Source organism: Arachis ipaensis, chromosome B03, assembly GCF_000816755.2.
Source record: "Arachis ipaensis cultivar K30076 chromosome B03, Araip1.1, whole genome shotgun sequence".
NCBI lineage: Eukaryota > Viridiplantae > Streptophyta > Magnoliopsida > Fabales > Fabaceae > Arachis > Arachis ipaensis.
Window position 1 is genome coordinate 42,389,177 of NC_029787.2, and position 7,381 is coordinate 42,396,557.

A 7,381-nucleotide genomic window follows, 5' to 3' on the forward strand; every position below is an offset into this window, starting at 1 on the left:
TCACAAAAAAGATTTAAAAATTATATTTGATTTATTTTTTGTAAATACGATTAAAAAAAAGAGAAATATTATAGAGTCAGCATAATTTATTATTTTTAGTTAGTATTTAGCTATTGGTGTATTTTTATAAACTAATACTAAGAAAAATACTCAAATACATTCGTAGAATATGTGTGCTAGCTAAAATTGCTGGTCAATATAAATAAAAATTATTGGCCATATTGAACTTTTTTCTTAGAAAAATGAACTTTTGTTTTGATTTTTATCATATACCTTCTAAATTTTTATCCAAATGTTTTTACCAAAATTCATATTAAATGTATTAGTTGTTTGTCATATACAAAAATTTTTTACTATTTATTAAAAAAAAGTACCTTCTGATTATTTTCATCACATTTTAAATCTCTTGGGTTGTTTGTTTGTTATTCATAAGAGATTATCGTGATTTATTTTTGTTATTATAAAACAGTTTTACATATGCATTATAAAACTTTACATATGCATCCAATCAGGTAATATTATATACATTATATTTTCATTGACTGCATGAATAATTATCTAAAAAAATAAGTGTGACAGATGTGATTGTACAACTGTGTAAAATATTTTACCGCATCAAAATTAAACTCTTATTTTATTTAGTGTTCTAGTTTATATTTTTGTTAATATGCACACACAATTAGTTTATTAATTCATTAGCGAAGAGCTTAATTTATGTTTTTGGGTTTACTATTAACTTTTTAAAAAGTAGAGTTTATTTTTAGTGTTCTTCAAAACGTTCAGCTAAGCATGAAAATGATTTCTCCTTTATCAGAATAAGGAAATATTTCAAGTGCACCAGGGAGTACCGGTGCACCAGTTGTTTTAACCGTTAATTTCAATTAATATATATTATATATATTTTTTATAATTCAGATCAACGGTTAAAATAACTGGAGCACCGGTATCCCCGATGCACTTGAAATGTTTCCTAAAGTATTTGCTTTAACCTCATTTTATTCACAACTTACATATGAATGAGATCTTTAAGCAGCTAATGTAGGCAAGTCAGTCTATGAATCTCATTTATGGTGGAAAATCTATGTACAGCAAAAATAGAAAAGGGAGGTTAGTAGTTAAAGGAATCTAAAAACGAAACGACGTCTATGAATTCTAATGGAGCTTATTTATGCGACGACACATAGACTGCGTTTGTTTTGGGATACAAGACACAGAGATATGAATATTGAATGTTTAAAAAGTGTTTAGAAGTAGAGACATAGACATTGGACACATTGTCTCCAGAACAGTTTTCTTTACTTTTGAGTCCACTCTTTTATGAAGGACAATGATGAACACAAAATTTAACAAAATGGACACGATTTTTTAATAATTTTTTTTCTCATTTTACCTATAGATATTTTTATTATTCCATTGTTATCCATTTTATAAATCATATCAAAAATCCTAATTTGATGTGTTCTCTGTAACAGCATTCTCCTCCGAGATATCTTCTCTATGCTTTCTGTCTCATCTTTTCTTCTTACTTCGCTTCTTTTGATTCTTTTTTCGTTTCACTTCCCAGACCCAAGCAGCTTCTTAGTCTTTTATTTGGTGGTAAGACATGTGAATGTAACAGAAAAGAAGAAAGACCCATGCCACTGAACAACGAAATTAAACCTAACATCAAATAAGATACTAAATATACTAGTTAAGGATAAATGACCCCTTTCATTAACAAAAATCTCAAATGCAATAAAAAAGAAAAGAAGAAAAAGTCAACCTAGGAGTCAATAGATCTCCTTATCATAATTCATTGCATTCAGATAATAGGCATAAATCTATAATGAATTTGCTACATGCTTGATTACTACATATTATGTTTACCTTCAATCTTGATTATTTTATATCTCAAGCTCATTTTAGACTTAAGTGGCCTTTAATAGTTAACAAGACATCAGATAATCATATATAAAATTAACGATATTATAAAAATTATTTGATGTAAAAATATTTCAATAAATTGACTCAACAAAAATGCAGAAAAGATAAACTTTATCCTTGGTAATTAATTGACTAAATTAGATAATTGCTTGACTAACCTGTTTTACATTATTACAGTGGCTCCTCCTATCCTTTTTGTCTACAAGCCGTCGAAACAAAAGCATGTAAATGGATTAACTTCACATATCGTTCTTTATCAAACAGCAAATATGTATTAGCTTAGTTTTTTGTTTCCATTTTTTTTGTTAGAGGCAGTTTCATATTAAATGTAAAAACTAGCAAAATCAAATTAAATTGAATACCTATCATGAGGAAATCAGCCCATCATCAACCTCACTGTGTTATTCACTTCTTATTTGATTTTAGTTTCAATCAGTTTCACAAATTGAAGAACCAAACCAAAGTTCAAAACAAATAAATAAAAATTACCCAACAACGCAGCAAAACTAGAAGCATACCAAATCGAAACAGAAAATGCAAAAGAAAAGAAGAAAATTGGAAAGAAAATAGGAGTGTAAGTGAGAAAGAAGTAACAAACCAAAAGCTACAGCGAAGAGAATCAAAATTTTAACAGAGATAAAAAAATGTATCCCTGTAGTCCCTTCGTGATTTTTAGAAGAGAAATTTAGCTAGGGGTGGATTTCAGAGAAGAGGAGAAAGAAGAGAGACTGAGTTCGTGTCTAGCGAAGGGTTAGGGCAAGGAGTAAGAGACACAGGGAGGGAGGGAGAGGATGATATGTCTATTTTAGTCATTTCATATAATATTTAGTCTTGTCCATGTCTATCCAAATATAATACTAAACATTACATTAGTGTCTTGTACATCGTATCCAAACACAATATACAAAGAATAATTTTTAGTGTCTCTGTTCTATTGTCTCTGTCTCAGTATCATATTCTATCATGTCTCCAAAAACAAACGCAGCCATATAGCTCCCGGGTGGTAGCTTCTCAATTCTCAGGATCTAATGGAGCCAAAACTACCTGAAATGCTTTCTATCTGAGACCATAGCATGTTCCCAATAGAAACTGTTGCCTTGGCCACCAAATTGTTGGTGGTTTCGTCCATAGCCGACAAGGAGGAGGAGGATGATTTAGGAACCCTATAAGGCAACTTGTGATCAGTAACTATGGTTCTGTCACACTCTTGTCTTACCAGCTCCACTATATTAGGGTTCACTTGTTCACTAGAACAGTCTATCACAAAGAATGATCCCACTGCATTGTCCTTTTCTATTTCAATCTCAACCCTTGATACCGATAGTCCATTCTCATGGAACACCCTTGTCACGTTCGATAGTAGACCCGTCCTATTCTTGGTGTGAATATCTACCCTTAATCACTGCATACATACCGTACTGCATTAGCTAGTGATGACGAACAAATGATATTATATGCAGATTCATGCATGCATGCATGCACTTTAAATAAAAATACACCTTAATAGTGGGTGGAATGAGATATACATGGGAGACTCTGTGTTCTATGGCAGCGATTAAGCATAAGATGAGCTTTTGTCTCTCGGACTCTTCGTCTAGACAAGCACCAGCGACGGCGTGCTTTATAAAGTACCCCTACTCGGCCATGGAACTCTTGGACCTGATGGCAGCTTGGAGCACCACATAGTGCAAGTCAGTTAAGACGCAGATGGTATCAAAGAGTAGTTTAGGATGGTCCCTGCTCCTCACATTGACCACCCAGTACCCTTTTGATGGTTATCAGTGGCTAAGAGAAGGGGGGATGGTTGAATCTTAGCCCCTTTTTGCTGAGTAACTCTTGCTGTCCTTTTAAAATGCTTTAGGAGATATTTCTGCTTTTTGTCTCATCACTAGTCAAGAGAATTTTTCTTTTTGTCTCGTAACTGATGAGCGGATAATTTATACGCTTTTTGGCATTATTTTTAGTATGTTTTTAGTATATTCTAATTAGTTTTTATTATATTTTTGTTAGTTTTTATTTAAAATTCACTTTTCTAGATTTTACTATGAGTCTGTGTATTTTTTTGTGATTTCAGGTATTTTCTGGCTGAAATTGAGGGACCTGAGCAAAAATCTGATTCAGAGGCTGAAAAAGGACTGCATATGCTGTTGGATTCTGACCTCCCTGCACTCAAAATGGATTTTCTGGAGTTACAAAAGCCCAATTGGTGCGCTCTTAATTGCGTTGAAAAGTAGACATCCTGGGCTTTCCAGCAATATATAATAGTCTATACTTTACTCGAGATTTGATGGCCCAAACAGGCGTTCCAAGTCAGCTCAAGAATTTTGGCATTTAACGCCGGAATTGGCATAAAAACTGGAGTTAAACGCCCAAACTTGCACAAAAGCTGGCGTTTAACTCCAAGAAAAGTCTCTACATATGAAAGCTTCAATGCTCAGCCCAAGCACACACCAAGTGGGCCCCGGAAGTGGATTTTTACACTAAACACCCTAGCTTACTCATTTTCTGTAACCCTAGGTCACCAGTTCACTATAAAAACTACTTTTAGTGATTCATCTTGTATATCATGACACTTTTACACGTTTCTTATTGTATTCCCTATGACATGAGTCTCTAAACCCCATTGTTGGGGGTGAGGAGCTCTGCTGATCTTCATGAATTAATGCAATTACTACTGTTTTCCATTCTATCACGCTTGCTTCTATTCTAAGATATTCATTCGCACTTCAACCTGATGAATGTGATGATCCGTGACAAGGTATTACTTGGACGACCCAGTGCACTTGCTGGTTAGTTGTGCGGAGTTGCAAAAGTGTGATTGTAATTTCGTGCACCAAGTTTTTGGCGTCGTTGCTGGGGATTGTTCGAGTTTGGACAACTGACGGTTTATCTTCTTGCTTAGATTAGGAATATTTTATTTTTGTTGGTTTAGAGTCTTTTATTTAAAGTTTAGTTTTATATTTTAAGTTTGGTGTCAATTGTATGCTTTTATCTTCTTTTGATTTTTCGAATTTGCATGTTCATAGTTTTTCTTGATCTTTAAAACAATTCTAAGTTTGGTGTCTTCTTAGTGTTTTCCTTTAAATTTTCGAAAATTTATGTTTGATTTTCTAAAAATTTTATGTTTGGTGTCTTCTTTGTGTTTTCCCTTAATTTTTCGAAAATTTGTGTTTGATTTTCTAAAAATTTTAAGTTTGGTGTTTTTGTGCTTTTATTTACTTAAAAATTTTTCAAAAATTTGTTCTTGGTGTTTATCTTGATCTTCAAAGTGTTCTTGGTGTTCATCTTGACATTCAAAGTTTTCTTGTTTGTTCCCTTTGTTTTGATCTAAAATTTCTAAGTTTAGTGTCATTTTGTTGTTTTTCTCTTTCCTCATTAAAATTCAAAAATAAAAAAAATATCCTTTCCTTATTTTACTCATAAATTTCGAAATTTTGCATTAATTTAGTCAAAGATTTTCAAAATCATATCTTTTTTTTAGTCAAGTCAATATTCTAATTTCAAAAATTGATCTTTTCAAATCTTTTTCAAAAATCAAATCTTTTTAATTTCTTCAATCATATCTTCTCAATCATATCTTTTTCAAAATAATTCTCAGTCATATCTTTTTTTTTATTTGCAATCATATCTTCTAAATCATATCTTTTTAATTGCTAATTTCAAAATCTTTTTAATTAATTAATTAATTTAGTTTCCAATTTGCTTTTATATTATTTTCTTTTTGTTTTCGAAACTTTATTTTATTTTTCATTTATTTTACTTTATTTTATTCGATTAATTTTAATTAAAATAAAATAAAAATAAAAATATATTTTATTTGCAATCCACATCATCTCCCTTTCTCCATCATGGACCTGAGTGGAAGTGAACAGTCCAGAAGGACTCTGGGGTCATATGCTAACTCCATTACAGCTGCATATGGGAGTAGCATCTGTATACCTCCCATTGAAGCAAGCAGCTTTGAGCTAAATCCTCAGCTCATTATCATGGTGCAGCAAAATTGCCAGTATTCCAGTCTTCCACAGGAAGAACCTACTGAGTTTCTGGCACAGTTCTTACAAATTGCTGACACAGTACGTGATAAAGAAGTAGATCATGATGTCTACAGATTATTATTGTTTCCATTTGCTATAAAAGATCAAGCTAAGAGGTGGTTAAATAACCAACCCACAGCAAGCATAAAAACATGGAGACAATTAACAGACAAATTCCTGAATCAATTTTACCCTCCAAAAAGGATGACATAGCTAAGGCTGGACATCCAAGACTTTAAACAAGAGGATCATGAATCCCTTTATAATGCCTGGGAGAGGTACAGAGGGATGCTGAGAAAATGCCCCTCTGAAATGTTTTTAGAGTTGGTACAGTTAGACATCTTCTACTATGGGCTTACAGAAAAAGCTCAGATGTCCCTAGACCACTCAGCTGGTGGATCTATACACATGAGAAAAACAATTGAAGAAGCTCAAGAGCTCATAGATACAGTTGCTAGAAACCAACATCTGTACTCAAACAGTGAGTCCTCCATAAAAGAAGAGGCTATGGCAGTAATTACTGATCCCAATCCTCAAGAACATATTGTTGAACTTAATCAGCAATTACTCCTTATGACAAAACAATTAGCAGAATTCAAAGAGATGCTCCAAGATACTAAAAATGCTAACAAGAATATAGAAGCACAATTGAATCAGACAAGACAGCAGCTATCTCAACAGATAACAGAAGAATGCCAAGCTGTCCAACTAAGGAGCGGGAAGACATTGAATAACTCAGCTCAAAATAGCAAAAAGTCAAGAAAGGAACAAATGATAGAGGATGACCAAACCACTACCCAAGATCCCTCTGAGGACATCAAGAGCCCAGAGAGGAATAACTCTGGCGTTCAAACGCCAGAAAAGAGGGAAAAGTTGGCGTTAAACGTCCATTCCTTGCCCAGTTCCGGCGTTCAAACGCCAGAAAAGGGTGGGAAGCTGGCGTTAAACGCCCATCCAGCACCCAACCCTGGCATTCAAACGCCTATGAGGAATTAGACACCTGCAAGTGCTGATAGTAACCCCTCTAAGAAGGCTTCTCCAACCACTTCTGTAGAGAATAAACCTGTAGCAACTAAGGTTGAAGAATATAAAGCCAAGATGCCTTATCCTCAGAAGCTCCGTCAAGCGGAACAGGATAAACAATTTTTCCGCTTTGCAGACTATCTCAGGACTCTTGAAATAAAGATCCCGTTTGCAGAGGCACTTGAGCAAATACCCTCTTATGCTAAGTTCATGAAAGAGATCTTAAGTCATAAGAAAGATTAGAGAGAAACTAAAAGAGTGTTTCTCACTGAAGAATGCAGTGCAGTCATTCTAAAAAGCTTACCAGAAAAGCTTCAAGATCCAGAAAGCTTTATGATACCATGCACATTAGAGGGTGCTTGCACCAAGACAGCTCTATGTGACCTTGGAGCAAGTATCAA

At 33.7% G+C, this 7,381-nt stretch overlaps 1 pseudogene; it reads right to left on the minus strand.

Moving 5' to 3' along the window:
- LOC107633064 overlaps positions 2,214-7,381 on the minus strand; it is a 15,334-nt pseudogene continuing 10,166 nt past the window's right edge.